Source organism: Chiroxiphia lanceolata, chromosome 2 (assembly GCF_009829145.1).
Source record: "Chiroxiphia lanceolata isolate bChiLan1 chromosome 2, bChiLan1.pri, whole genome shotgun sequence".
In the NCBI taxonomy this organism is placed as follows: Eukaryota; Metazoa; Chordata; class Aves; order Passeriformes; family Pipridae; genus Chiroxiphia; species Chiroxiphia lanceolata.
In genome coordinates, this window is record NC_045638.1 from 98,667,051 (window position 1) to 98,691,458 (window position 24,408).

At 38.6% G+C, this 24,408-nt stretch overlaps 1 protein-coding gene across 3 annotated transcripts in view; it reads right to left on the minus strand.

The window, feature by feature from the left end:
- Positions 1–24,408, minus strand: part of COL8A1 (collagen type VIII alpha 1 chain) — an 86,767-nt gene that overhangs the window by 22,399 nt on the left and 39,960 nt on the right. Inside the window, exon 3 of one of the 3 annotated variants that reach the window (XM_032678981.1) lies at positions 9,402–9,517. The exons of 1 other annotated variant lie outside the window; for it this stretch is intronic. The gene's annotated coding sequence lies outside the window, so the exon portion shown is untranslated. Of the gene's footprint in view, positions 1–5,854; positions 5,902–9,401; positions 9,518–24,408 lie in introns of those variants that run through there. One more of the 3 variants, XM_032678984.1, reaches the window with a different exon arrangement.

Here is a 24,408-nt window from a genome sequence, read left to right on the forward strand (position 1 = left end):
TACAGCTACACAGAGACCGCAAGTCAGTCTTGATGAGCTGACACATTTATTCGGGTTCTCTTCAGGGCTATGAAATGTAAAAGAATAGTTTCCTGAAAATATATTTGTCAAGAAGATGAGCACTCAAGATAAACAATATAGTGGAGGCCAAAAAAGAAATTGAAACAGGACATCCCCCCACATTGTTTGCTTAAGCAAAATCAGATGGATGTGTCTCTGGGGACTCTAGGACTGGAGCTACATTTTTTTTTTCATGCTAGGTGGCATATTTTGCCTGCTCTTTTTTTCTGGCCTTGCTTTTGTGTATATCAGAGTGTCTTAAGCAATTATTCACCTCAGTTGTTCTATTTCATCCATGCAAATTAGAACTGTAGTTGCAGTTCATATGAAACTGTAGCGCTATCCGCATTTTTTCTTAAATCCTCAATGTGTTACTCGAATTCTACATGCTAATTCATTGCTTGGTCTGACTACATACAATTTGTTAACTTGCTTTAAACCCTCACACAAGCATCCATCCTATGCCTTTAATTACAATGTCTTTCAAGAACAATTCCCTTCACAGTCTATGATGTTATTAAGAGATTGAATAGTGCTTTACAATTAAAGGGAGACATTTCTTTGTCTTGACATTTTGATTTTTCCTGGATTAGGTCACTATTATTAATGAAATTATCTTGCTTCTGTATTTATTTCACTCCAGTTTTAAAATCACCAGAGCAACTTTTTTCAGTCTTTTCCAGAAATTCTTCAGTCCTAGAAAAATGCGTACTTCACTTAAATCAAACCAAACCAAAAAACTATAAGAAATGGGTCTTACTGGAAGGGAGCTTTACAAGTCTGCACTTTGTGAGAGAGGAATAAAGTTTAGGCTCTGATGCTCATCTCTGAGTAATGTAATTGAGAAGTATCTTCCTTTGCATCAGTGGCATTGCCCATGTGTAAAATTGGGATAAAATGGCTGAACAGAACAACTGCTTCATGTTTGTAGCTAGTTCATCTCCTGAGAAACAGTGGAGGAGCCTTCCTTACTGCCAACTTTCCAATATGGCATTTAGCATGACTGTAAAAGTCTTGGGGAGAAGGAGGTGAAGAGGGTAAAGAAGTCCTGACCAAAAATCACACTGGCCTGATGTGCATTAGTACATTAAAAAGAAAAAAGAGTGTATTAAGGTTTAGAATAATTTTTTGTTTTAATCACGGAAGTCCTTGTCGTGCAGTAAGCAGCTGAGTTTGCTTAAGGAAGACAAAACAAACCAGGGCATGATTTGTGTGAACTGCATGGGGAGGCCATGCAGTTTTTGTGCACTGGCCTCCAGCCACAGGCTGTTTCCAGTGCTCCAGCTGGGTTGGGGGGGATGCTGCAGTCCTCGTGTCTTCACCTATTCAGATTCTGGTTCCTCCCTCTCCACCCTCTCCCAGGGTGGCAGAGCAAGCCAGCCTGGTGCCTGCTGTCCTAGAGGATTAGCCCTTTGCTTTAGGGGACTGGGAGAAGCACTCCTACCACCATCAGTGGCCTCCACCTTCAAGCTCAGCTGCTCAAGCTGTGACCTGCTTTTGGAGCTCGCCTGTTACGACTTAAGGACTAGGTAGTGCTAACGAGTGAAAAAAGAGCTGAAATGGGTGATTGACATGAGCCTCTGAAAGCAGTAGAAAGGCAGGCACTTGCACAATTCTGTAAAGGAAATACTGTTATTCCTAAGGAAAGGGTACTATTTCTGCAGCTATAATTTAAGACATTTCCTCTTTATCACCAAAGCTGCACCCTGGGACTCATCGAGGCTTAATGCAAACACTGCATCGGGCAGTTCAGGGATGGTCAGCTCATATGAACAATTGTAGCTTTGTAAACTTTGTTTGCAGTTTTATTAGATTCCCTACTGCAGTCTTCAGCAGTCAAAATGGGCTGTGTATTAAACCCATCTACTAAACCCATCTTGTATAATTTTTCTAATTCCTGATGTAGTCACTGTAACTAATTTGTGGCAATAATCAAAGGAGAATCAGATGTTTATGTATTCTTATTTGTAACAGGGATAAAAGAATGGATTGTTAGCAAGTATATTTATAAAAACAAGCACACTGAATGCCAAATGGTGTAGCATCAAATGTTTCTCATCGGTGTATATGTATTTAAATACTGACAAATGCTACAGCCAATTCAAATGTCTGTTGGAACAATTTTTGATCAGTATGGAAACTGCTAGGTTTCCATGGGAAGGCCTTGGGAGGGGACACGTCTTGGTACTGACACTGCCCCGTAGGTGGCGTGAGCCATCCGCTCAGCACAGACACAGGTCTAACACTCCTCTTGCATTTAAAAAAAAAAAAAAAAGAAGCAAAATAAAAAAAACATGTCCACATGATTGTCCTTTATATAGGAGCTATGGCCCATATTGGCTGGTGCACAACTGCTTTATATTGCCTTCATGTCTGAATTATCACACTGTGATAAATGAAAGACAGTTCTTTCTGGTAAAGGTAAAATATTAAGACACAATGTTTGCCTGTGCCTATGAATGAGGAGAGTCTTCCTTTCTTCCACGTACTTTGATCACCTACAGACAGCTCATTATGAACAGCATATTCCTTGTGATGGCCAGGGCAAATATGATACAAGCCGAGCATTAACAAATACCTTTTCTTTCTGGCTTCCTGTCATTTAGTCTGTGTTTAGCTTTTCTGACACTCTCTCCTTTGTCAAAAGGCAAGGGCCTTTGTTTTCTAGCTATCATGGAAGTGTATCATGTTGGAATATGCTTTACTCTGAGCACATCAAAGTCTGCAGATTTTTCTGCTGGTGGGTAGACAATGGTAAGCATCAGCCCTTTGAGCTTAATCATTCTATATTTAGGGAAGAAAGGGAATGAATCTGGAGTGTGTCTGCAGTTCCTACAGATATATAACGCCCATTTAGGGGTCATATTCATTCCTGGCTGGGTTTAATCACATGTGAAGTTGTGTTTGTATTCCACATCTGGCCATGGCTGGACAAAGTAACACGTACATTCAGGCATCTATTCTGCTCCTTTTAGCACTACTAAATCTCAGAGCAAAATCATCCATATCTAGGTAAAAAGTGAGGGGAGAGAGGAAGTTAAAAGGAGAGGGAAGTCAAAGGAGGACTGTCTGGCGAGACTTTCTATCTTTAGGTCTTCACAACCACTGCATACTTGCGTCGGTAACAATTATACTTCCAAGGCAGGTAGAATGGACGTCAAGTTTCAGGTACAGTAAAGAGATTTGTATCTCAGGGTGCAAAAATATCTGTCTCAAGAAGGATATACGGGAATATGTTGCACAACAACTGGAATGGGTATTCTGCTTGAGCCTGAAGGACAACGTGTGCCAAGCATGCAAGCATCTGAGATTGGAAATAGATCCCTCATGGCATTGTCAGGTATGCCTGTGGGAGGCACAGGGAAAACCCCACCAGGCACCTTCAGCACCTACAGACACAACATGGGCTCAAGTGTTTGGCACTCCTCATGCACAACAAACTCCTCACGTATGATCATGCTGAGATACACCAGGGGTTATGAACCTACGACCGCAAAAAAAGAGCTCACCTGGGAGGTTAAAAGAATACACTTTGCAAAAAATTTGGCCAATACCTGGCTCACCTGCTGTCCTATTTTTACTGTTTAATCCCATTCACACTCCTAGGTTATCTCTGAATATTCTCAGCCCAGGAAAGATGCACCCTAAGAAAAGATTGGTACAGAAGAGTTTTTTCTTGTTTCAGCGGCACAGGCCTGAATACTAGAAGTAATGATTTAACAAAAAGCAGTGGTTGCACTCACATCTGAGGTACATAGGTAATAAAACTCTTCTTTGGGTTTCTGAGGTTACATACCTCCAGGAAAACAGTCTCCACTTGGTTTAAATTTAATTGAGTTGAGGAAATAAAAATGTCATTGTCAGTGTTTCACAGGCCCAGCTAAACTTTTCCTAAAGGAGATGTTACTAATATTCAGAGGAGGGAATGAACTCACCGCAGGCAAAAATTATAATAGAAATAATAATAAAAAATCAGACTCCTTCAGGTCTCCTTTGGTTCAACTACGGATTGTAGGAGATTTCTCATAAAATATTTTAATGATATTTTAATGTGACTGTACACTGGTTGGGAAAAAAATGAACATAAACTATTGAGAGTATTAGGACCCTTTCTCATCATGCTAAATTTTTAGCAAGAAAACTGCAGGCCACTTGGCATAGCTGAAGCTGGTTAAGCCTTTAGCTTATCAAATGTCACATGAAAGGCTGGGGCCGAGTAAGTGTTAAGGCTGTGTTGGGATGGCGTGTCCTCAAATAATTGTAGAATGCCAAATGCAGAGCTTCCCGTGTTCCTCCAGGCTGAGCAGGGATGCCAAATATACAGAATTGGAAGCTGTCTATGTGGGGTTTTTTATTTGCTTGATATTGTGCAGGCAGCAGAGACAAAATACCAAAAATGCTTGAAATCCTTATGACCTTTCTCTGCAAACTGTGAACTTTGTCTGCTAAACTCAAATTTCTGTTTACACTGTCAGCACAGGCTCATGCTGTTGCCTTTTCTTTGCCTTTTCAGTTTGTCATGTATCAAGGGACAGCTTTACAAACACTGCACAAGAGGGGGGACCTGAGCACATTCCAAACCTTTTGCAGCTTCAAAATACTAAGTCTCCGTTCTGTGGATTGCTTAAAAGTAGCTGTAATGCCAGCAAAGTAGCATGAAATATGCTGTTTGCACCCAGAGGAAATATTCTGCATAAAGTCTTTGCCATCAGTTGGCATGGCTCACATTCCCAACTTGTGTCCTGACTCCATGCTTCTGCACAGCTGACTCCATTTACACCATCTCCCTTTTACATCAGGAATACACAGGTGATGGCTGAGTAAATGGTCCAAAAATGCATTCAGTACAGTAGAGCATCACCTTCCTAAGCGAAACATCCCTGATTTCAGCATTGTGCTTCAGTATTCATCCACCCCTTGTAAATCATGAGCCAGATTGCTGCAGAGAACAAGTACAGGGGAAATTTCAGATGTATAAAGTAGAAATTGTGAGAATGAGTAGAGGAAGTAGAAAAGTGAGGGTGACTAAGCACTGACATGGGTTAGAGAGTCTCCATCCTGGGAGATAACTAAAAAGCTGTCTGGATATGATCCTGGGCAAGTGGTCTAGGTGTCCCTGCTTGAGCAGGGGAGTTGGACAAGATAAGCTTCAGAGGTGCCTTTCAATCTTAACCGTTCTGTGATTCTGTGAAATTGTTCCTATAAGTCTACTGTAATATTTGTCACTATTTGCATAACTTTTGCAATTAAAAAGGACAGCCTTAAATAAACCCAAAAACTACATAGAACTCCTTTGAAACTAAATATTAGATTGAATTATATAGCAAATATTTTAGCTGAACTGTCATTATTAGCTGGGCAATTCTTATGACTGTATTTCAAATTTCATTTCATACTGTAGTACCATTCCTTGAACTTTACAAGGCAAAGGTATTAATAGAGTTCTGTCTGAACTCTTTAGAGTCTAGAAAATTGTCTTAAAATGCAACATTTCCTGAGAGACTCCTGCATGGAAAATACATTGGTGTTTCCAAAAGAAGCTGAATGAGTGCACAAGGAATCATTACATGGATAAATCATGTCAGTGAGGCTTTTGAAAGAAGATTTTTCACTTCATGCTGCTTTTCCCTGAATGTGAAAGCTATGGGAAATGTGTGGAAAACACCTGTGAAGTGATGATAACAGCTATATGCTCTATATGTTGCTGTTAATGAGCTACGTGTTAATAAACCATATGCTTCAGCATAAAACAGGAGGATTTATGTGTAATGCAAAAACGCATAAAAAGACTTACTGTTTGGTACAACTTTTTCCTAAATCAGAGAGGCACATTGCTCCAGTCTTCCATGAATTTCCTGTTATGAACATAAAAATCTGCTGCTTACTGGCTTGAAGTCTCTTTTCACATGAGTTTGTCTAGGAAGTAGGGGACTAGGGAAAAAGAGAATTTAACAAGCAGCAGGTTCTTTAGATCTCTGCTTTGCGTAGCCTGGGATCATAAACTTGTCATCATGGTTACTAACAGCAAGCAGGAGGCATCCATAAAATATCTCCAATTCTAATGATTTGTGGAGGCAGGTTCATCTTGTTCTTTTTATGTGTTCTTCTGTACTAGAGCTTTATGTGTCAATTATCGCTACTAAAGCCCTAAACAAGCCCCTCTTCTTCAAAACACAGACAAAAGCAACCATTGGGTTTATTCACAATAATGCTTGGATTAGTTAAAGAAACCACATTCACCAACAGGAAAAGAGAAGTAAATTTCTAAGCTATTGAATAACACTGCTATGTTTGGAAAGGATTTTTCTTTTGTAATTCTCCTTTAATTTCCTCCCATCCAAAGCTGCTGAGAGGAATCTGAAGCTAGGTTTTCATGAGTGACTAAAGGATCTAGCAACTGACTCCTTTTTAAAAGAAATGGTCCTGGAAATGTAAGGTAACATTTCCATAAATACTCAAGTAATTTGAGGTTTAGGTTCCACTAAAAATCATCCAGTACTTCCAGCTCCCCAAGTGAGACAGGGAAAATTCAGACCCGTAAACTAATCCTTATTGTCAGATAAACAGGGATTGAATGGAGGAAAATAAAACATTAGAAAATTAGGAGAAAACTGAGGACACAGGAGATTACTACGTTCAAGAAGTTTATACACTAAAAGGCATAAAAGGCAGTTCAACAGGAAAAAGGACAGACAGAATATCAGACTATATAAATCAAAACATTGCTTTTAGTTACTTAGGTTTTCTTTGAATTTTGAGATACGACCTCAGTAAATCCACACAAAACTGTATAACTTTATCACCTGACTCAGTGCCTCTAAATTGAGCACAATATTTTTTTTTTCCCTTCTGCTTCCTGATCAGATTAGAAAGTGTCTGAAGTCAAAGTGTGCATTCTGGTAACCTTTCTGGATAGTTTTGCTTTCTTCATTTCAATTGTTGTTTTTCAATTTAAAAATATTAAAATACCACATTTGGGTGGGTAGTGACTACCATGACACTGTGTAGAAAACCAAAGCAATTTGAAGCAAGCTAGACATTCTGAGTACATTTTTAAAATACTTTATTGCTTAAATAAAATAAATCCCTTAGTCTAGCAATTACTTTCAGATGTTTGATTGTTTATTTTTAAAGAACTGTCATATCAACCATTTAGAATTGACAAGAACTACTTTGATATCTTCATGACTTTTTTTCTGCTGTTTCTCCCCTCCTGATATGGGGGACTGTGTACTCATCTTCATTGTCTCTTGTATTTATCTTAATTTTGCTGTATTTTATTTTATTAGAGGAAAAACTTAAGAGAGCTGTTTGTGGCAAGATTCAGTTACAGGAAACCCAACAGCTAAGCCCCAGTTTCAGCTGAGACAATTAGACTGTTGATTTTGGTAGCAGCTCAGGACTTCTACTCAACCCAAATGCCTTTCAAGTCTATCTGCCAGTTGATGCTCAAGTCTGAAAATTTTCTGTATTTTTGCTATAGATAAAGGGTTTTGTTTCCTTTTAATTTGAGGGTTATTTCTATCCGGATCTGAATGTTTTGCTGAAATTCTTCTCCAGTCACTGGAATAGGTTTAATAGAAAAAGAAATAACAATATTTTCCAGATCTTTCAAACCTTTTTTAATTTTTTTTTTCCTTCTTAATTCTCTGTTCCTTGATATCTGGGAATTGATGAGGATAGTGTTTGTTTCCCTCAAAGCAATTCTGCCATGCATGAGAAGTAGTAGGTGCTAATTTGTAATGCTTAGCTTAACCATTGCTTTTTTCTGTCCAGCAAATGTATTTAATAGCTCATACTTCTGTTTCACCTGGTAAAGGACTCTAAGATACTGAACACATGATACTTCTTAAAAAGTGATCTATATTATTATATAACACCAGAAGATATTTATCAGAAGGTTTGAAGAAATTACTAGTAGAAAGAGCAGTGTTCTTTTACACTCTTTTCATTGACTGCTTCAGAAACTTTGCAGCTGAGTTATCAAAGTCCACTGCCATTCTTGGATGGATGTTTTTTTAAGTAGACGGGCTCTAAAACTTTCTAAAACTTTTTTTTAATGGATGCTCTGGGAGAATGTAAGTGCTAGCTGAGAAGCAGTTTGTTCTCTGTCAATATTTTGTGGGCTGGAGCCTTGAGCATTTTTTTCCTCTTTTGTTTTCTTCCTTGTTTTTTTCTTTTTAGACTTTTCTAGCAGTCGATATAGGGTAGGTCACAGCAGCTGATGCTGGGTGAAATGGTTACCAGGGACAGCTCCAGCTGAGGACGTGGACAGAGATCCTAAAATCCTGGCACTGCACCAGTCCACCCCAGTGCCTGTGAACCCAGTGAGTTCATAGTTCAGTGCTCCTCAGTGGGTACCCACCCCAGTAAACCCTAGTGGGTTCACAGAGAGGGGTCTTTGCCAGGGCCGATGCTCTATTGCTGCATGTTTGTGGAGTCATGTTTGTCTGATTCTACTGGTTTCATTTCAGACAAATTGTGTATGATTTCTCTGCAAGAGAGAAACACTATCGAATGTGGCATTCATCCTCCTTAGAAGATGTCCAGAAAGTCTGAGGAATTTACATGATTAATTCTTAACATGTGGATTCTTTTAATTAGCTATCTAGAAACCCAAACAGAGTGCAGGACACTACTGCAATGCAGCTTGTTATGCAATAATGCATTTTTTCTTCCAAAAGTCACACTTGATAACAAACAATAGTCATAGGCATAAGATGACTGTGGGCAGTATGAGCTAATGTCTAGTTGTCAGAAACTTTTCCATTAAGGCTCAAAATGATGTTTAACATACTCTTCCCATTATTGAGCTAAACTAAACATTGTATTAAGTATGGGTTTCCCAATGAACATTACTGCTGTTTATTTTAACATGTGCATACATATGGAAGTGGACACGTGTACATTTGGGATATCAAAAGCACATCAACAGCATGGTTCACTCTGTTTCCAGGATATAATGTTTTTTGGCATTTCTTTTTTAATGAAACCTGTCCTTACCCTTTTCTGACCATAGAAATAGGTTTAAACCAAGATTCTTTAAATAAACACAAAAGGCCAAAACTACATGTTCCCTCCTATTAAACAGTGAAGAATGACTGAAAGGATAGATTTCTTTATCTAGGAAAAAAAATGCTGCTGAGGATGATCACCAAAATTTATGTACCATATATTTTTCCACTCAAAATTCAAAAGCTCTGGTGTATAGCAAACACTTGAATAACTCATGAAATCCTGAGCAAGTGATAGCTTTAAGACAACTTCAGTTTTAAGGCTTTGCACTTTGTTTTTGGCATTACATATAATTTGTTTAGGATTTCAAAGCTGAATATACTTACATTTAGATTTCAGGAAAGGGCAGAAGAAGGGCAGGTTGTTTGCTTTTCACTTTAAGAGACCTAGATTTCCTGATTGTGTTAGGCACGTTGTTACTTTGTTGATTTTAAGTTGGTCCCTAGGGGGAAAAGAAAGCTTATAAGAAATGTATGAGCACACTATCTTTTTTTTTTCCCCAGAAATATTAAGAAATATTGGCCAAGATTTTCAAACATAGTGGTTTAACATAGTCTAAATTCTATATTCAGGCTACTTATTCAAGGTCTACTGTTCAGAAGTATGAAAACCTGGCAACTCATTCACTTTAAGTAGCCTTTTTAGTTACTCAGTGCTTGTGAAAACTGATGTAGCAGTTTGAATATGGGCTAAAAATCCTGGTGTTTGGTGTTTTTGTTGGCAATCTTGTGATAATTATGCTGTAAATCAAAATATGGTTTTGGATTTCAAAAGTGCCTTGAGCCTTGTTCCCACTCTTCTGCAGAGACACTGCATAACTTTTTCAGATTACGAGGTATAAAATTACCGGTTTGAAGTACAGATGAAAAACTAATCTCATATTTCTTCACATGTGTTGCGCCCCTGAAAATGCACATACAAACCCTTTCATGCAATGCACAAATAAAGTCATTAGTTCCCAAAACACTTGGATTAATATGATGTGCTTGGAACTACCAAAGGACCCAAGCATTACTGCACTCATAATGTGAGAATACTAGCAAGGGGAGTCATAGAAAATGCTAATGTCCTATATAAATATAAAATATGCATATCTCTTTTATAGGCTAATTGTTCTCAGGCAGCTGCTACCAAGTCCTGTGTGCCTCGCCTGACCCAGTTCTCACTGACATGACTGAGAAGAGTCTCTGTGATTTGGTGGGTTCAGCTGCCATTGAGACACTTAAGAGTTCAGGCCTGGATGGTGAATTCTGGAGAACTGTGCTCCAACTGGAGTGAGCACGTGCTTCAGTGCTTTGCTGACCCCTGTACCTCTCTGCACAGCCCCTGTCCTCAGCTGCTGACCACACATTCCACTTGCTGCTCAGCATCCATCCCACTTGAAGCCATGGGCTACTAGAAAACCAGCTCTTTGATAGGCAGTGATGCTTTTCATATTCTGATTTGCTTTGTGGTTGAAAATTGAGATATTTGGCCCAAGGAAGACCTTGGGCCTGTGTTTTCACTCTCCAGAGACGTTGGTTTCCCACCAGTCCGAGTAGCTCCAAAGAGCCAAACACACCCAAAGGTACCTCTCCGTTTACTTTTAGCATTTTATCGGCCAGGGCAAAATTAAAATTCAAGAGCAGTGGTTCCTAAGCTCTGTACAGCTGAGCTTCAGCAGTGCCATTGTACCCCAGGACTCAGTGGGCCCCAGGCAGCTGTGACCTGGGTGGCCTGGCCACCATGAGACTGTGCAAATCTCAGTGGGTGGGAGCATTTGGAGAGGAAGGTGTACAAGGGAAACCTGCAGGTAGCTTGACTGTTTTACCTCAGATTTATTCAAGCCCATTTGAAACATGTCCACTACCCTGTTTCATCTGAATGCCACACCTGGGCTATTGTGAGGTCTCTCGCTTTCAGATCTGACAAAAGAATTAATTAAATTATTGTAAAACCAGTACATTTACACAAAAGAAGCTTGAATTTTCTAGACAGAGTAGCATTTTCTGCCAGAAAGGACATCTCCGAACATCTGCCCAGGTACCTCCAGGGTCCATTGTTGCCACCCATCCCTGGAGCTTCAGGTCTCTGATTGGAATCTGTTTCTCCCTTTCAGGTGGCTCCAGCTGCCCACCTAGTCCCAGTATGGGCTCCAAGAGCTGCCACATGAGCAGCCAGGTGGATGCCTTCCTCACAAAGCCCAAAGCCCTTTCAGAAAGTAACTGGCTGCTTTCCAGGCCCTTTGGTTTAGATTGTGGATTAGATTAATGATGACAAAGCCTTCTGGCCAGTGGTGTCAAATTTATTTTAAAAAATCCCTTTATGATTGCTGGCTCAGTTCTCTGGCAATACCAGATCTAGAACTGGCCTTCAAACCGCCTTTGTTTCAGTAGATAATCCGAGATGATTTTCTCCTGACTCCTTCCATCTCTTGTAAGCAGACCCCTGTTTGGTTTGTGATGCAGTTTAGCAGATGTGTGACCACTTCAGAAACCAATAGGAGATAATGTTCTAGTGCTGTGGATTATTTGCAATTCACTGGAGCTGTACAAAGAAATGTGTATTTGGCATCTTTCTGAGAGGACTCTAAAGCCCAGAGAGTAGAAATTGCCAATGCATTATGCACAACTTCATTGCCATTTGCTTCCTAGTTTTTTGAAGAGTAGCTTTTCATTGTTTATCCTGCCAAATAGGCCTTCTCTTTCAAACAATGAGTCAGTAATTCAGAACACATCTACACCCTATCAGCATTTTAGAGATGCCTCTGTGCTCCACAGTTCAGCTCAGGATACAAGCTTCTCTCCAACTTGCAGATATTTAGGTTCGGGGCTTTGGCTCAGCCTCTTGTGTGAATGAGGGGAAGTCACAAAGTCAGAAGTAGCTTTGAATAGTTAGCAAAATGGCGAGCTGCCAGACTGAAGGGGATGGCAAGCTACTTTGCCTGTGACTGAGGAGAGAAGGATTAGGCATTTCAGCCAAACAGCTCATTCCTGCCTCCTGTTTGTACCATCCATGCTGCTGTTACTGCCTTTGCAAGATTAGAGAGAGGGTAAAGGAGTGCCAGTGTGTACCAGAGGGTCCCAGTACAGCAGCAGCAATCACATCTGCCCTTTCTACCTCCAGAAGCAGCAGGATTTTGCCTTTCTGTCCTGGTCCTGGCCTAGTTCCTGTCCCTCCAAACCAGTATGACCCCTCCCTGACAATCAAGAAAGAGCAGAAAAATGTGTAGATGGTGATGATGGAGATAGTGGAAGTGAACAGAAGGTCTCCAGGTGTCCTCACTAGAAGGAGGAAGGAAAGGAAGGAAAAGAAGGGGTCACAAGGAGGAGAAACAACTTTAGAAGCAGAAAAAGTGCCCTGTCCCCCCAAAACCACCCCCCAGAGAGTCCATTGAATCCCTACCTTTCTCACATATCTTTCCCTATCCCACACTGTGACTGCTATCCCTGCCTATCTTGTGTGCTCCAAGCATTCCCTTGGCTGAGAGTTTGGTGTTGCTACAAGTGTAACCAATAAAAAAGACAAATTCTGGCTCCAGTAGATCACTGAGCAGGCTCCCACTGATTTTTCTGAGGGGAATTCCTGGCCACTTTGAGATGTTCTCTTTAAAATTCATCTAATATTATTATTATGCAGCTCTTCATGTCTTGAGACCAGTCACTTCATGTGCATTCTTCCACTTCACTGCTTTCAGAACCGAAAACCTATAATGGTGCAATAATTTTTTTTTAACAAGAGAAAAATAATCCCTTGAAAGATTTACTACTGAAAGATTTACTACTGATAAAATCCCTGTCTTCCCTGTGTTATTATTTTATATAAAAATATATATAAAATATATATATATAATATATATATATATTTTATATATATATATATATATATATATGGGCTATTTGGAGAAGCTCCAAGTACAAGCCATGATGTTGAGCAACATGAAGCAACACAAGGCAGTCTTTTTTGTTATGGAGAAAATAACTTTCAAGAAGGCTACTTGGAGAAGGAAGAGACGGAGGGAATATGAAAGAGAGGAGGATGAGAGAAACTATTTCTTAGAGAGCATTTAAACACTGAATTTCCTGACTGGTAGAGTTTCATTTCATTGCTCTCTTTTTAAGAATTACTTCGTGCAAAGCTGTAGCTGAAAGGAGAGAATTTGCTTTCTGTGTACTACTTACTTTCAAATAGCACACACTCTCCTCTGCCTTCCACTTTCCTGACTGCAGATATTAACTGGGTGTGGAAAACAACATTTTGTTTTCAAGTGCAGAAATACAAAAGCAAAAAGGCAGAAAATCACTGTATTTTCTCTCTTAGCACAGAAACAGCATGACCCCTGGTTAATTTAAGTAGTCACATAAATATAACTTGTATTTTAAGCATATGCTTAAGTCCTGCTGATTCGATATTCAGCCCAAATGCAAATGACTTTCATGGAATGAGGTTTGCATTGAACTGGATTCACTTAGAAAAATATTTCAGTCTAGTGTTTAAGGGGGAAAAGAAGAATCTGGCCAACTGCTGGAAATGCCTCCATAGCAAAATCACTTCTGTACTGATTCATTGTGCTGCTTTCTTGTGAATTTTTAAGTGCTACTGTGGGATGGAAGGCTGATCTGGTGAAAAGTCACAGGGGATGTATACAGATAATTACATCTTTTAAAAGTAGCGTGCTACATAGGATTTCCTAAACTGTACCAGAAAACATTAACATCCTGGAACTGACATTTGCGATTTCAAATTCCAGCTCTCCAAGCATAGTAAGTGTCCTAAATGTTTCAGTATCAAATTAGTGTCAGTAAATGTTTCAGAATCAAAATTGGGACTCACTTTGGATTTTTTTGCATTTGTTATTTCCTTTTCCAGTGTTCCAGAGATGACAGCTGTGATATTTAATACTAAGAAATAGTAAATTGAAATAGCATGTTTTAAAGTATTTATTACATTTGATTACAATATATATAAGTTGTTTTCATTTATAATTCACTCTTTTCTTCTGACATTGTTCTCTTTTTTACTTAAAGTACCTGTGATTCCTATCCTCTGTTATACAAAATACACAAATACTTTTACATAACTACAGCCTTTGTCTAGTCACACACCAAAATAGAAGGTAGAGGATATGAAAATTACTTATGACAGATGAGTCACATTAATATTTTGTTCAAAGCCATGAGAAAAATGAGACGGAAGGGGTGGGAATCAGAACAGATCAAAACCCTTAGTGCTTTATGATCCAAAACCACAACTAGCTATTGAGGTGCAAAATGTTCTTTTTTAAATAAAATGTGAGAAAAACACAGAGTTTTGTACTGCAGATGCTGGCAGCACACGATGTTGCAATTATTCTCAATATTTTGAGATGTTTGAATCATAACCAGAACTTTGAGCAACACTGAGGTGAAAGCATTTTTGTGCTCCTTCATAACACGCATACACACACACAGACAAAAATTTTAAAAAATTGGGTTTGTCACAGTTACTTCAGAAATGGTGCACCAAGTTTCTACCAGTGACTGAGATTCGAAACAGAAGGGAGAGATGTCATGACATCCTCTTGCCTGTTTTATTTTTTCCAGCATAGTAAATTCAGAATCATTCAGATAATACTCTGATTAGCTTTATCAGATTTCTTTGCTGCTTAAAAAATCTTGTATATTCTTTGAAAATAGTCATTCTGACTGCCTTTTACAGGTAATTTACTATTTTAGTATGCGTGACTAACTTAGTCTGGATATGAAGCATAATCTTGCTTCCTATTTAGAGGACACTAATTAGGATCAGTCACATTGGGGAGCGCTCTCAATAAGTTACCACTCATTATTAGACTTAAGAAGAAACATTACTCACTCCATCTTATGTGATCAGGTAATATAATGTAAAATTCAGCTCACTGTTGGGTGAGCTTAGGACCTAAGTATTCTCTTTTTTTATTCCCTCTTCTTGACCCAGTATCCAACAAAGAGCTCAAGTTAGCAAGATGGTAAGCATCCTTTATGAGCCTGTCAGCACCTCAAGCCTTAGGAAAGGATGTGCTTTTTTGGTCCCTGAGAGAGGCAGGCAGGTACCTTGAGGGAAGTCTATACACTATAAGAGTTTCCAGCTTCCCTGGCTGCACAAGGAGTGCTTCAATATGGAAGACACTTCAGCCTGCCAGGCTCCAGTTCAGCAAAATACCAGGGAAGGACCTCAGCATCCATATGGAGACATGTATTTCACTAACCATGATCACTTCAGTGTAATTGTATTTGGGCTGTAAACTCTGTACAATTACTCAATAGGACTGAAGTTGTGCTGCATTTCTCATCATGAGAGTGAATTAGATAGATAAGTATAAGCTCTGCTTAAGGGTGCTTGTTTGTTCTTCAGTCTGTTAGCAAGGGCTCTGTTCCTACCCACTCCCCATTGAAATCTGTCTTTTCCTCATACGATAACAAAAGTAGCTGTTCACAGTGCATACCATGATGGGCTGGGCTGGTTTTATGCAACTTTTTCATGCTGTGTAGGAGAGATCAAACGTGGAAAGTGAACAGACAATTTATGGATAAAGAATGAAAATTTAAGAACTAAATGAGTGGTCTTAACCAGACAATTCCCATGTACTTTATTCAGAGAAATTCAATTCTGAATAATTAAGAACGAGCACAATGCTTTGAATATCTAGCTGTAAAGGTATTCCCTTAAGCCAATAACAATAAGTTCTCCTTTTCCTCCATTTTTAATTTGCCTCATCATGCCTGAGGAATATTTCTAGCTTCTTAGCTTATGCAATACTTTGGACTTGTTCTATGGGTATAAAACACATTTCCTATAATCCATCAAACGTCAGTAACTTGATTCTTTATGATTAGACTATTGGAGGCTATTAGGGTGTGGTTGCAACTTGTTTGCAAATAGGTATAGCTGTTGCACTTTGTTTAGTCCATGGAAACTCAGTAATTTAGTTTTTGCTTGACAGGCAATGTGTGAGATACATGCCTTGAGGTAAACATAAACACATAAACATAAACACATTTCTTTAGTGATACTGGAACTATCACAAGATGTGTTTCCTGTTAATATGGCTTTTAACTGTGATAAGCTTCTCAGGATTTTCAGGCGAAGCAATTCCTACAAAACCACCTCCCCAGAAAAGGTTTGTTGGAGCATGCTGAACAGCAATTAAAGAGTAGGCCTCTGAGGGCCAAGAAGATTACAGAAGGGTATTATTGGTCCAGACAGAAATATTGCCAGGCCTTCAGGAAAGAGTTTTGTACCGCTGCATGTTTCTCTCTGGTATATTTCTACACCATGAACTTGTACAGAATTTCAAATTTATGATGAAATCTAAACTCTGTTAAGACTACTGAACTCCTGTTTTGAAATTTTTCCTGATTCTAACTAATAAATGGAAAGATTTGCTAGTACAGCCAAGATTAGCTATTTCTGGGAGACGTACCTGTAAAAGGCAACAGTAGGTATAAAGAATATGGTGTCATTTTAGTCAGGTTATTTATGCATGCCTCTTTAAAAAAAAAAGGGGCAAAAAAAAAAAAACAAAGAAAAATAAACTTTCCAGTTCCTTACTGCTGCCAATCTCAATAAACCAATTCTTTATCCATCCAGGAATTTTTATCAGCTTAGTCTCATATTATAAGGAAAAATGAAGTGCACATTTTTTTATATAATCTAATAAAAAGTCAGAACACATAGCTTGTTAATATAGCGTGGAATGACCCCTGTGCTCTATTTACTACAGGTATAGGTAGTGTTCCTTACCCTGATTGTCACCAGGCAATTGTTGCTGCTTTGTTCATTTGTTTGGCTAAACTCCCTGACCCACACCACGTGCTTTCATGTAATTTATCTTTAAAAGTTAAGTGACAGCCATAAGGACTATGCTAACTTCTGGATAGTATATTTGAAGAAATTGTTACAAACACCATAATTATAACCAAGATGAAACAGAGCAGAGCACAACTTTGATTGTCCTCTGCATGCTGTGCATTGGGCAGAAGCAAACAAACAAAAGTAAATTCTGTCTTTCATTACTGATATCCAGATAACTGAATATTAGACACTCTATGCTTTTTGATTTTTGGCAAATGGAAAAAGCTTAAAGGAGATGAAATTAAGAAACAGTTTCTACATTAGCATTATAAAATCTCACATCATAAGAAAAGGCAAAACTTTTCTTTTGTCTCCAGAGCATGAAGTTGATGAAGTAATTAAACATGCACCTCATTTATTTTTGAGAGCAAGTGTTATATGTTGAATTATGTACATGATTAGTTTCTTTGCTGGATCAGGGGCTTACATTAAATTGATGAAAATGCCCTTGTACTCAGCAGAGAGTAAACTACCAATTGCAGGGAAGCATGGATGGTTTTCTTTTTCAACATACTTTTTCCTTTAAGTAAAATCAAATCAATTAAACGTACTCAAACAGGCATGTTTTATACTCAAGTTGGGATGAGGGAATGTAAAGGAACCTGGTCTACCATTATTAATCAAAAAGGCAAAATGTTATTTTGTATGTTTCATCACAGAGTAAAATGCTTTCAGGTTTACAGAGGAAAAAGTTCTGAGAATATGTTCAAAATGCTACCCTTGGAAGTAAAATGCCTATGTGGACTGTAAAGTATGACCTCCCCTTCGTTCCCCTTAGGGATTCAGGCTGTTTGTTGTCTGTTCCTTTTAAGGCAAGATTTTAGGAGTTTCCCATTACAGGCAAGCAGGAGAATTCCTCTCCATGCTAATATAGTACCCAATAAGCTCATGCCAGTGGCTTATTTGGTCATCGTTACAGTAGTACCTAAATATTCACATATTTATCTTCAGAGTACCTTGTGAGGTAGGGAAGAGGTACTGCTTCCATTCTGTGTCTGGAATGAGACTAATTCCTCTTCCCAAGGTTGGTTAGGAGATGTGTAAGAAATGCAGGGCATAGGAAGGAAGTATTCCCTGTCCCAGGGTAGTCCCTTAGTGGGTCAGCCTTCCTTTCTACAGGAATATGGAGCTTATACAGGACCAGCAGCACAAACACTGCTTGTGTGTTTGAAGGAATTATGACACAGCCCACCACTTGAACTGTGTTGCACTTGGGATATGTCCTATGATCTCATGTTCCCCTGCCCCTTGACTCCCTAACCTCAAAAAGCATAGCATCCACTTTTCCAAGCACTGAATTATTTTTATCTTATGAATGTAGTTAGCTAATTAAAACCTAGAGTACATACTGTGTTTCTACCATCCTTGGAATTTCTGCTGCAAAATTTCATCACTTGATGTGATTATATGGGTGGTATTTATACATGTGACTGCACTAGACTCCCCACTGTACTGCTATGCAAATTAAGGGCTTTAAAGAGACAGCAGCTATACAGTGAGGTGTGTGACACGTCAGAAATGGTGCTCATGCATGAGTCATGAAATAAACATTTCAAATGCCATTGAATATATTTAATTAATAAGATGGGCTGGTAAAAATGAGAACATTAACTAATCATAGAATAGCCTGGGTTGGAAGGGACCTTAAATACCATCTAGTTCCAATCCGCCTGCCATGGGGCATTTAAAAATATTCTCAGATTTACACAATAAGAAACAGCCCAAACACCACAAAATAAAGTAAGTACTTTCGCTTAGCTGAAGTCCTACAGACAGTCTAGCAACAGAAAGAACATTTGGATGGAAATATAATTAAGCAGAGATTCTGCAAATATTTCAGCTATAAAAAGCCACAGAAGTCCAGGCTTCGATGAATTCCTGAGACCATTTTATAAAGAATAAAGGCATTTACCTAAAGCTAATTCTAAAGAAGGATATCTCTTCTGACTTGAACAGAAAGATTTTGGTGATAGAATGTTTCTAATCACAATTCTAACACTTCTGAAATTAAGAATATGTGTAGAAAGTACAGATCCTGAATAAAGATGGATTGTAAGATGCTGACAAACATTCTCACCAGCAGAAAAGAAATAATCTTCTCAAGTATTAAACAGATGTATCACTTTAGATTAATTAAGAACAGGTTCATAATGATGTTAGTTCATTTATTTAATTTCACTTTCTTGTAAATGTAGAATTGTGGCTAATGTCAGCCTTTTCTGGATGTAGAAAGAATGATTTTGATAGATTGGGATGGATTGGCTAAATTTAAACTGTTGTCCATAGTGTAGCCATCTGAACGTAGCAATATAACTTCTCTGTTCTAGAGTTCACGCTACTACTAGTACCAAAATCAAATTTGCATGCATATGGGAGAACAACTCCAGCAGTTAACCCCTCCTTTTTTTTTTTTATCCCTGGTATTTTAACCTGAACTAATTTGAAGTCTTCTGCTACATCAGTTATAAAATCATTTTATAGCTAAGTTCCACCTTTCTTCCAGATGACATCAGAGTGACACCACAGTCAAAGTGATTATCTATACAGTTGTAACTTCCAAGATGGATCTGCCCTTACTGTAGATAATTTATATGTTACATGTGATAGAAAATAAATCTGTCTTCTGTTTTTGTGGCTTAAACACGGAGGATTTAACAGACTTAAACACCTTCACTGGTGTCCAAGTCATAGGGAGATGGGGATCATAGAATCATAGAATATTAAGGGGTTGGAAGGGGACCTTGAAGATCATCTTGTTCTAACACCCCTGCTGTGGGCAGGGACACCTTCAACTAGACCAGGTTGCTCAGAGCCCCATCCAACCTGGGCTTGAATTTCATTGGGACTTAAATATTATTATTGATTTCATGTGAGATGTTGTTGCCATGTTCGGAAGTGGTAATCCTAGCCTATATGGAAGCGTTAAATGGAATCTTTAGCTCTTGGAAACTGGAAAAATACCAGCCCTTTCTTCCCTCAAAAACTGACAAATTCAAACAAAAATATGAAATTAATTAACTTCCCCAGCAGCTGCTTAATACCTTTAATTTCTTAGGCAATAATAGGACAAGGTTGACTGGGGTAAGTTTTAGGTCTGACAAACATTAAAAAGATATTTCAGATCTTAGCAGAATAGCTGGCAGCTTTAGTAGATACTATATTTGGTTATGAGAACAGTAAAACAAAGGATATGGTTATTTTAATTTAAAACTGGACTTGAATAAGATGAGATCTGATGAAGGAAGATGGGTCAAATTATAAGTCTGTGTTAGTGATAGGACATTAATAGCTGTGCAATTATGTTGCTAGTTTTGATCTCTATTTTTAGGTGAATTTTTGTCGATGAAAGAAGTGTAAAATATCTGAGTATAATGGGATGACATGACGAAGGAAGGGGAAAGTTAGATATGCTCTGACTCCCAAAAATTACAAGAGAAAATGAATATTTCATTCTTCTAAAATGAGCACTTATTCAAAGAAAGACAGAAGGACATCCCTGTGTTGCTTTTTCCCCAGAGATGAAATCTTCATTAATTAGATGTATGGATTCTTGCAGAACACACAGAGATGTGTTGTCAGCTTATCTTCATCTGACTTTGTTTGCTTAAGAGCACATGAAATACAGTCTTTTTAGGTATGGGATCCACCTTCCACAGAAGTCACATCAGCCCGCAGCCAAGTCATTTGACAACTCTGTGCTAATGTCTTTCCATCTGTAATATGATTATATTAACATTTACCTACCTCATAATGGAAGCTGGAAGAGCTTAATTAACATGTGTAGTTATTTAAAGATCTTGGATTGAAAGCTGCACTAGGTATCCAAGTTATTTGTTAATATTATTATTTCTATACCCAGATGATTTACTCACATTTGCAACGTGCCAGCATAGAAACCTACTGGATGCAACACAGTATTGGAAAGTTCATCAACTGAGAAGATGAATGGCATAAACAATAGTGCTAATTGGTGGAGTGCTTTGGAAGATCCAACCATCTTAAGGCTTTAGTGCAACTCTTTGGCAATATAGAATGTAAATCAGCTTCAATTTATGATTCTATTAGCTCCAAAACCACTAAGGAACAGAGAGCTAGAGTCTGGAACAGATCTGGAATTTCATTTCAGCAGTATGCAGTCTTATTTGGGCAGATGTCACTACCTCCACCTTGGACTGAAAGCTCAATGTGAGCCAGCAGAAAATACAATTTTAATATGCTGGATAATAAGGCAAATGCTGGTTTTTGGAACTTGTAGCAAAGACACCTGCTGACAGTTGGCATTGAAGGCAAGACACATTGCAGGGGCAGAGGTGAAATCTGATCCTTGTTGAAGGGAAGTTTTGCCATTGAATTCAAAAATGCCAGATAATTAAGTGTATCTGTGAGGTTATGGGTAGTTCATGAAATTTTTATACACAGGCAGATATCCATAATGCCAAATAATGGGGATGCTGAGATACTAAAGAAATATAATTAGCATAATAAATACCTACTAGAGAAAAAAAGAGAGATCACACCTTACATTAAAAATTGATCGATTCTAGAGTTTGATATCATCCCAAACAAAAGTCATAAACCAGAACATTCAATATTGGTGGTTGGTGAAAAGCACTTTCCAGTGTTTTCCAGAATTTCTAGTGGCAAAAAATTGTCCAAGAGTCGGGGAGTAGAAAGAATTCCTGTGCATTCACTTCATGCAGCAAATAAATTGACTGACTCCTCTTTATATTTTTGCAAATCCATGAGCTTTGATGGCGATCAGAAATAACTTATGCAAAGCAAGCTCTGAGGAGAACCAGTTCTATTTTTTGTTCATGTATTTTGCCAAGTGTCTCTTTCTTCCTCTGTATTTTAGTATTATCAGTCTCCTGTGTCTAATTTTTTTTCTTGAAATTAAATTTAAAAAATTGAAGCTTTAATAACCTGCCAATAAAACCTCTGCAGCTGCGTCTGTTAAAACACCCCTGTTTGTTCTTTAAGGGGAGCAAATTTGCATGTGGATTTTTGAGTGTGCTGGGAGAATGTTTCTGTTGAAGTAATTTTTTCCACTAAAATCCCAGGGTGCTTGCTCAAGAGCCTGGTTTGACAGATGAACTTTCTCAAGCTGAAAAAGTTTAGACTGGTTGTGTGTTTCCAGTGTATGTATCACTGGCCCAACACAGAGACATGTGAGGTTTTCATGCAAAGCCTGGACAAGAGCCCGATACCTTATTTCAAACCATGCACAGTCAGCCATCAACCTGTAGCAATAGGTAGCCAATCTGCTATAATGTACTACAGGCCACTGTGGTGTAACTTACACTCTAGAAAAATATAACTTTCTACACTTGAGAATACAAGCCTGAAAGGGTCAGGTGGAATAGTCATGCAACTCCCTTCCTGCAGAAGGGTCAGCGGCAAGGACTCCCCCTCCTGGTGCTTCAGGAGTCAGCTAAAACTGTCAGTACCTTCTGTGCATGACTGTGGCCTTTGGAGTCTCTCTGTATTTCTGCTTGAAGATGGAAAGGTGCTGGAGAAACTATCTGCTTACTTGTACTAAAATCCGGGATTTGGAGGAACTCACAGTGACCAGGCAACACCATAGCATTTATAAGGTACTTCCATGTTGGTGACTAAAGCAGAATGAAAGCTTGTGTTCACATGACGAATGGAAACTGAGTTGACTCTGAAAATTTCTTCCAGAATGACTATTGCAAAGTGATCCCATCTCCACAGTGAAGGCACTAGGCTGAAGTCTATGTTGCTGTGATTCCTCTGGAAATGCAGCAGCTGCTGTCCTGTCACAGTGAATGTACGGCAGATGAATTCACCAGTCCAGTTTCGGAGAAAAAGTGGTGGGTAACTGGTGTTTAGGAAAGCATAATATGGTGGTTTGCAGTCCGTAAAATGGGAGAGAAGAACCCTGTGGTGCCTGTTTTCTTCCTCTAATGTAATTGGTTGTGGTAGACTTAAAAGGTGATAGTGTTTTAAAGGAAAGTGTAACTATAATCAAGTGTCACTTTGCAACATGCATTACATTGCGTATACAGGTAACACAGTTCCACCTGCTTGTATCTGATGCAATCACATCACATGTCATAATGTCTTTTAAGTTTCAACAAGTACTCTGTTTAATTTTTTCCTGCTTTATAGTATTTTCTTCCTAAATCTGCCTCTAGATCCTGTAATACTCTTAACATATCTGCAAATCTACTACAGTAGCTACTTTATTTAAATAACAAGACTCCCCCTTTACTGAGGAATTAAGCAACCCTTGTTGGCAGCAGTCTGGTAGAGTGCTTAATTCTGTAAAGGTTGTGCAAAAGCCAGGCTAAACTATTGAAAGAATGTTTAAAAAAAAATCAGAACTGAAGGTTTGCTCTGTTGCAGAGCAAACAAACTTGCATTAGCTCTTCAAAGCAGATCTCATTGTTCAGTGTCTCTGAGGCACTGCTGCTTTCTCAGCAGAAATGCTTGTGATTCAGTTTGAACTAGTCCTCTGACTTTTTTTCACTGCATCAAACTGTATCAGCAGAGAACTCTGTGCTCTACATGACCAAGAAAGCATTCTACAACATTTTAAGTCTGTCTTTACAGCAGAAGACTATCAGAAAGTGACATGAGGAGAATATCCCTACTTGGCCCAAGTTAGTAGCCTACGCAATGCTGTCACTTCTCTCAGCTTGAGCAATTCTTTGATTATTAATTAATCTCAGTGCCTCTCATGAAAGAACTTGGGGAGTGATCAGTACAAGGTCAGTGTGAGCAAGAGAAACAAGGTCTTTCTTTAGATCTCATGAATTGCTGTTGCTCAGCAGCAAGCTGATACTGCTGATACATGCAGCCCGATCTCATTCTCACTCGGTGGAAAAGCCTGTGAACTGATAGTATAATAAGAAATGCATCCAAAGGTGTAAACAGCCCACTGAAAACAGCATTTGGAGGTAAGACTGCTGGTTTTCAGTTACAGTTTAAAAACAGTTGGAAGTGGGTATTGCTTCATTTGTGAGCATGCTGAGGTACCACAACTGGAGAAACTGAAATGATGTCTCTGTTCTCAACAAAATGAAGTGCCTAACACAGCTAATTTTGTAGTAATGCTTTTTAGAGCTGAGCACTTACAGCCACAAGAATTTCTAGGACAACTATAACTCAGTTTTGTTACCACCATTTTAGAGTTAGGAAAACAAGGGAAATTGGAAAGAATCATTTGCCCAAAGGTTCCCAGCAAGCCATTGGCAGTGCTAATCTTTGGGTCTCATGACTTGTTGCTTAGCTCTGTGTAGAGGCAAGTATCTCTTTGCACAGAGGTGTTAGCAGCCCGATTTCATTCCCACTCGGTGGAAAAAGTCCAGTTCGTGTCAATTTGTAACTTGGCTTAGGTCACAACTAGACACTAAGTAACAATTTCTTTTTTTTTTTTATTGTTCAATTCTGTACTAAAAAGCAGACTCAAACTTTATGTTTATAGTGTAGTTAAAAAACTGCATATACATATCAGAT